The following is a 7,265-nucleotide window of genomic DNA, read 5'->3' as shown; positions in this document are numbered from 1 at the left end:
AGCAGTGTGTGCCAGCAGACAGGGCACCAGACTAGAAGTCAGGAGACAGTCATACTTTTCCCAAATTTGCCCAGGGTCTGCAAATTCTTCCAATCATCCTTACCTCCATCTCTTTTTCTGCCCTTCTCTAAATAGGCTCATGCTCTTTGGGACAAAAAAAGGTCTCTATTGTCCCCACATATGTGTTGGTACTGTTCCCATCTTGTTGGAGCCCTGATCTTGATGGAGACCTCTTAAGATTGGGCACAATGCAAGAGGTTCCAATTAAAAATAATTGATCATTAAGAGACAGAATAGCAAAGAGTGAGCTGGCACTTTACTTTCTAGGAGGAAATAGTCAAACACTAGTGGCAAAGTAGAGACATATGTGATGACACCAAATCTTCCCAAAGAAATGAAAGTGGGAAGTGTCACTCATCACCTTTTGGGCTTTTGTGTAACATGCATAAGGAATGTTCCCTTCTCTGAAGAGTCTCTGGGGACTCTTCAGATGATGGGATTTACTGTCACATGCCCTCTTCTCCCTGTCTTTTTTTGGTTGTTGTACAAAGTGTTGCCATGCGGGGTCTGTGTGATAGCACATACTGCAAAACATCTCCAGCTGAGCAGAATCAGTGCTGGCCAGTAAAATTGTTAGTTGGCTGACTATTCCCTAAGAATGAAAACCAGACACTGAGGAAACTATCTTGTTCATAAAAGGAAAATATTTATCTGCAATGAAATTAAAAAACCAAACCAAAACCAAAATAACTACCTGGGTATTTCATTAAAATATCACTAATGAAGTGATTAAATAATTCAGCAGCAGAGCAAGGAGGAAGGGCGCTACTTCCCCATGCACCCCAAAAATATGGATTTGAATTAAGCAAAACAATTTTTCAGTTAACTGTGAACTGCTTCAATTGAAGAAGAAAATAAAGGGGAAAATGTCTGAATGCTTTGCTAATATGCTTTTTACATGAAGCAACCCCAAATTTGAATTTGAAACGCACCCATAAAGATTGAAAAATATTATGCAACCTTATAAGGTTCAGCTGGAATTCAGAGGGAGACTAAGAGAGACGGACTAATGCTGACAGGTGAAGGCAGATAGCTTGGCTTTGGAACCACAGGGAGTTTAAAAGAGACACAGGAGTCAGTTTTACCTAGAGTTTGCCCCATATCACTGACAAGTCTAACCCACTTCACTTGCGCCATGTAGACCTGGTAGTAAGGGACACAAGGCAGAAAGTTGAACATTTTTCTTAATGAGATTAAAATGGCATGTAGGGAAAAGAGTTTGTGGAGAGCAGAGAAAGAGCAATGAGAACTGTAGGCACTGAAATGTGAGAAGCTTGTGGACACAGCTACAGCTGCATGTACACTTGCCTTTCTTGTGTTTCAGGCTGACCAAAAAGAAAACTGGTGTGAAGGCATGCTTCTGTGCCTGTCAGGCCCATGCCCATGCTGACTGGCCCTGTCTGCTGGCAAATGCAAGGCCTGGCTTGTGGGCTGGGCTGGCTCACAGACACCCATCCCAGACTCCACCCATCCCAGGTGTGACTGCCTGCCCCCGTCCAGGCAGGTGTTGCTCTGGAATTCTTCACACTGCCTTTTTAACAGAATATTCATAGCAAAGTACTCCCTCTGTCACCAGTTAAGTGTGGTGAAGTGCCCAGGCTGTGAAGGTGCACTTAGTCATACTTCACCCCAGCAGCATCTTCAGGGCAACAGAATTTCTGACTTGCAAATTGATGTCATCAATATGAATGCTCAACAAATTATATTCCTCCCATAAATTTTCAAAAGTATTAAGTTTGCTGACAAAGAAATTCATGAAGGTTGCCAGGAGCATGTAGTGTCTTTCTAGAATGTCAGTCCTAGCTATTCCCTTGGAAACCAGTAAATAAAGAGTTAAGGAATGAGCAAACACAACCTTAACTGTGCTGTTGGAGTGATGCCCCAATATGGCCATAGCATACAGAGCCTGTGCTATCTCAAAGGCAGAGTGCAAACATTTGGGGAATAGGGCACATGACCACAGGACAGAGTCTGAAGCCTTCTTTTTGCAAAGCAAGACTGGTCTGTATGGAAGCTGCAGGGACGGAGGACAAGGGGAGTGTCAACAGCAACATTTCCCAGGAGACAGCTGGTCTCCTCCTCAGGACTTGCCTCTACTCAATTCACAACCCCGTCCTCACAGTCTGCCATGGGAATGCTCCCTCCACCCCCAGCACTGAGCCCACAGACCATCCCACAGCACCTTTGTGCATTTCTGGCAATTCCCCAGGGGAGGAAGAGTTCTAGGCACTGCTATTACCGCAATTTACAAAGTCAGCACCAATAGGGGACAGAGTAGTGGAGCACATACATGACCAGAGGAGGCAGGGAAAGAGGCAAGGCACCTCCAAGAGAGACGAGGCCTTTCTCATGTCAAATCTCAGCAGTTTCCTTGTGTCACAGCCACATAGCAGCCAAGTGCTCCAGCTCTGCCAGCTGGAGCAAGGCAGCTCTCACAGCTGACCTGCCCCAACCCCAGCGAGGGCATGGGGAAGGTTTCTCAGGCCCTGCTTTTGAACAGGCTGACCACATTTGCTAAGATGGAGAGGCACAAGAGCCTAGCAGACAGCTTTGCTTCTGTCTCAGTTAAGTGGTTTTCTGGCAGGGATAGGATGGCAGAGAGTGTCAGCTACGGCACAAACACGGCTCTGAAATGCAGGGCCATAGAGAACCCTGCTCAAACACTTCCTGTCATGGAAGGGATACACTCAGAAGTGTTGCATTGGCCCTCTTCTCTATTTATTTCTCATTCTCTGCTCCCTAGGAAACAGAATTATATTAGCATCTCCCTCTTTTTTGTCCTACTTTGAATGCCAAGCAGCTAGCACCCATTATTCTGTGACAATGTCCCATCTTACTGACATATCTTGAATATGCACATTTTCATACTGCTTTAACAGTGCTATTTTAAACTTTAAAGCCTGTCACTTGTCCTCACGAAAGTCAGATGGAAAATAACACTATTCTCATATTTTTTCTGGTCTTAACATCCAAAGCAGCAGTCCTTAGAGCAAGCCTCTGTCCTGTTGGTAAGAATTTCTGCAGCCAGTTTGCACAGTGCTGTCCTGCAACTACAACTTAAGGCCAAATCCTAGTACTACAATTACTGCACATCTACAGCATGTGAGGACTTACTCTGTGATCACTTGCAACGCCTTAATTGGAAGTTTTGTCTGAGCCTACATTACCAATTGAGAAATACAGAAATTGAAGACTACAAAGATAAACACTGTGCTGTTCCCACCCTTGGGTGGACACAGGCATGTACTACTAGTAGTACAGTGGTATGAGATCAAGAGGTGCATCACAGAACTGTCTTGAATCCAAACCTCTAATATCAGAGCCCCAGACACCAGTCTCAGAACACAGGAACATTCCTGCAGGTTTTTTTCCAAGATACTTCACAAGGAAGAGCCTTTTCCATTAACATCTACCAAAAGCCAAAGAAGGTAAGCTGTCCTACAGCAGACAAAAGCTCATGTTCTGCAGAAACACTTTTCTGGTACAGGGATATGTTTGCAGGGCTGCAGACCCTGTGCTTAGATCTGAATGCTCTCAAGCCTTGAGACCAAGCCCCAGGTGCAAACATTTGCTGCCTGGTTGAGAAAATCAGGCTAAGGCCTGTTCTGCTTGACAAAGAAATGCCCTCTGGTCGAGCTGGCTAGAAATGACCAACATAACCTGTCCACATTTGATGTGCTGGGAGAAAAAAGCTACTGAAGATTGCACAGTGCTGACAGAGTTGCCTTGTGCTCTTCCTAGTGATAACCACTGCATTCTCATCAGAGCATTTGTCAGCAGCAATTTAAGAGTTAACCAGGAGACTGGACAAAACAGCATGTATCTTATTTGTCTCCTTTTGTAGCTAAAAAAACTCTCTTAGATGCAGGTGTAAATGTCCCTTTTCCTGACCTACAAGGTATTTGCCTACTGTCTGTCTCTAGGGTTAAAAAACTCCCTGACAGTAAGGCTTCTGTAAACACTCCCACTCTTTATCTGCAGAAAGGGAGAATCCCAGCAGTACTAGAAACAGATATAAATGGAAACTGTTAAAAAAATTAATTAAAAAATTCATTCAGCATGTGTTAAAAGTAGCAGCGATTTCTGGCAAGAATTAATTAAACCAGATGAAACCCTTTTGATATGATTTGTGGGATCAGATCATTTAATTGGTTCTGGCTTTTAGTTCATCAGTAACAAGCTTCTGTGAGGGTGAAAAAGGAGTAATTGTTTATTCAAATGGTAATAATTTGGGTTTCTTTAATTGATTCCTAGTGTGAAAGCATTGATCCCTGCTGTTTTCTAAAGTGCAGGATGGAAAAGTTCCAGCATGATGTCCAGTTCTAGAGGGCACCAGGTCCATTCCCCAGTACAGCCCCCCATTTGTGATCTTGTCTGCTACAGCCCTATTGCTTCTCCTGGCTTGTCTGTGCACTGCTGAGCAGTGAGCAGGGCTTAGCCATTCCAAAGTGCTTGTGGGTTGATTAAGTATTCCTGTGTGAAGCTGATGATGTGCTCATAAATAATGTTTCTGGGACTGGAACATGTTTTCTTTACAGCAGGCTGGATATTCTGGAAAGGAAATATTCTAAAAACAACAACAAAAAAAAATCAGACACACAGAGCATCTAAAAATAAAGAAGTTTTAGATAATATAAAATCTTCCTTTAAAAAAAAAGAAAATATGTGATTTTTTTTTCTGTGCCTAAAGTTAAATCACCAATCTTTGCTCAAGGACCCAGGAGGAAATTGACTTTGTTTCACTACGAGGATACAGCATAGTGATGCTTTGGAGCTTACAAAGACACACACTACAAGTTTTAAAAGCAGGAGTGGTAATCCTGTTTCTGCTCATTGCTAATTTAGTGGGTGCCAGTCAGTAAAAAGGCCATAGAATCCCTGCTGGGTGAAAGGTGGTACAGGATGAAGGTATGTAAAGCAACAACCACCGAAAAAAAAGGGCATTTCTGCAGTTTGAAACTCCATGGAAGCATATTGCAGATTTATGCCTAAACCAGTGCTGAATTATGGGTCACTGCTGTAAAACCAGAATTCCTTAGATTACTTAATCTAATGAGGTCTCTGAGAGAAGAAAAAGGCCCCAGTCTATAAGATTTAAGGGGTTGAGACCTCATCTGCACACTTTCCTGTAAAGCTCCAGGTGCACTGAAAGATCTATATCATCAGTTCCATGCTAAAAACTATGCTGTTTAAAACTAAACAATCAAAGGCTGAAAAGCAAATCTCTCAAGTATCATGAAGCAGCAAAGCAAAGGTTGCCTAATGTAACCTCCTTCTGCCTCGGGGTTGTGTGGTATAATATACTGCTTCAGTCTCTGACCAGGTACTGCCCCCACATTCATTTTTTTGGCAAGAGCTCTGCTTCACTCCAGGCACAGGCCTGACAATGCTCTGCATACAAAGCAGCTCTTCAATATTCTTTTTCATCTCAGCTCTTCAGCGTGGGGCTCTGGCTTCATCTCCTACAAACTATTGCAACACTGCATGAAACAATGACACTTTCCCATTCTGTGCTGCTGCTTCTCTGCTGTTCAGGCCCAGAGCCCTGAATGCTTTGCACTAGTTAACACATTTATTCCCAAAATGTCCCTGTGAGGTGAGGAAATATTATCCCTAGCTTAAAGACTAAGATTGAGTTACCTTCTAAAGAAAAGTAGAAAAGAGGCAGGAAAAGCAACCAGATCTCTAGAGTCCCAATCAACCACCTAAATCATCATTTTTACAACAGGCCTCTGGCCTTTATTCACACCACACAACTTCTGCTAGAGGTTAGGCAGCAGTGCCAGAGACACAGCCCTATTCACTGGTATAACATAAATCTACTACTGTGACTCCAGACCAATATATTATATGACCCTGTTCTAGGTTTACTTAGGGTGAAATTCACTCCTGCAGAAAGCAGCAGCCAGAAAGCCAGCATTTACATCCTATCTCAGAGGTTTGCAGTTGTATGTGCACCTCATGTTTACTCCTCTGATCTTTTTTTTGAAAGAAAAAAAAGTTGTGCTGTTTATCCACTAGACACTTTGATAACATAATTAAGCACATGCATACAGACTGTCATTAGAAGGAAAGGCTCCTTGAGAGCACTCTGATAATCTAAAAAGTAAAAAATAAAATAACACAAACTTTACATTAAAATAATTTTACCAAGTGAATTAGGGAACAAAACAATCTCCTTTCAATCATCATCTTTATAGCAAGAGTGTGTTCTGTATACTCAAATACCTTCTATGTGCAAATTAAGAACCTTTTAAGTTATTTAAATGCATATCTCGCTGTGTGAAAGAAAAAGCCTCAGATTTTTTCACAGAAGTGTCTGTGCTCAGTTTATGTGATGGGGAGGACTGAGACAACACACTGGGCTTTTTCCTTCTGCACTTTGCCAACTTTACATATTTTCAGCTATCCATCTGTGTGGCCAGTGGAAACTTGTGAAAACCCCTAAGCAATGGAAGTTCCCTGTCCCTTTATATCTGAAGGTGATTCCCAAAACTCTTTTGTTCCAGAGTTCAGGGTAAACCAGTACAAATAAATGTTTTCTGAAATCATATCTAAACCAAAGCAAATCTAAGTTTCACCAGGGCAGTGAAACCTAACAATTACCCCTCTGAAGTTGCATTTTCATTGCCTACCTTGAGGCCCATAAATTAGTCAAAAGGTCAAGATTGTCAGTGCAGCAGAAAAGTGTAGCTCCTCACACACATACATGCACTTCCCTGGTCTTTGGAAACATTCTGAGAAGGAGGAAGCAACAACACTCCCCACACTCAGTCTCCAAAGCAAATTTGCCAAATCAATAATGACATTAGATGTTCTAAACAGGTTGTTTTACAGTTCTAATACCTGCCATGGTCTCCTTTTTTTTTTTTTTTTTTTTTTTTTTTTACTGAAGAGTTGTTAATAAGTTTAAATAAATTTAATTAATGGCTACAAATGATTGAAGAAAACAGGCTTACCATATTAGAATGTCATTTTTTGCTGCTGTGATTTCTAATTTCAGCTTTTGAATTTCTTCCTTTAATATATATCTGATGTTTAAAAACATGCATAGGCCTTTCAGGGAAGCTTTTAGCCACATAGCTACTAAGTATCTGTCGTATATTAGGAGTTATATTTTTAAGAACCTAGTGAATGAAGCAAGAATTATTCCCACTTTGCAAATTGTGCAGCTATTGGGGCCTGTGTGATGTTTTTGCATTCCA

The sequence above is a fragment of the Melospiza melodia genome, chromosome 8 (genome assembly GCF_035770615.1).
Source record: "Melospiza melodia melodia isolate bMelMel2 chromosome 8, bMelMel2.pri, whole genome shotgun sequence".
Classification (NCBI taxonomy): Eukaryota; Metazoa; Chordata; class Aves; order Passeriformes; family Passerellidae; genus Melospiza; species Melospiza melodia.
This window is presented reverse-complemented; position numbering follows the sequence as displayed.